Consider the following 752-nt stretch of genomic DNA (forward strand, 5'->3'; position numbering starts at 1 on the left):
CCCTCTGGCCAAGGGGACCCTAGAAATCCCCTGAAGCTGAGTTACAGGTGGTGAGAAGGGAGTTAGAGGAGCCTAATCATGTCCCCCTCCCTTCTTGGAGCTATCCTTTGTAACTCATTAATGAGCCTAAGGCTATGCGAGACAAAACTTAAATCACATCTACATGTCATCCATTTACTAACAGATCATTTCAGTCTGGGTAGCCTTTAGACAAAGCTTCATTCCTTTAGCCAATCACAAATCAAAGAATCTTTAATCACGCCTATAATGTGTGATCCCCTACTTCAAGACATCCTGCCTTTCAGCCCGAACCAACGTACACTTCCATGTACGTGACTTTGCCTATTCTGTGACTTTAGCTGTAATTCCCGTCTCCCTGAAATGTGTCAAACCAAACCATAACCCAATCACAGTGAGACACTTGATCAAGTCTTCTTGGGTGTGGCTCTCTTGGGCTATGGTCACACACATTCAGCTCAGAATAAACCTTTTTAAATTAAAAAAAAAAAATAGATAAATAAAAAAGGAAAGGAACCAGAGAGTAGGAGTTGGTGGCAGGAGGATGGAGAGAGAAAAAGGGAAACTCTTATAGAAGACCTGCTATGCCCTTGAGACTTTTCTATTTATATCATTTAATTAAATTTTATTTTCCAGTGATCCTGAGGGGTAGACATCTTACTCATTTTACAGATAGGGAAACAGATTAATCAGCAAGTGACTGAGCTAGGACTAGACCCCAAGGCAGTAGGAAT

This window comes from Otolemur garnettii, unplaced genomic scaffold (genome assembly GCF_000181295.1).
Source record: "Otolemur garnettii isolate 467f Iridium unplaced genomic scaffold, OtoGar3 scaffold00089, whole genome shotgun sequence".
Classification (NCBI taxonomy): Eukaryota; Metazoa; Chordata; class Mammalia; order Primates; family Galagidae; genus Otolemur; species Otolemur garnettii.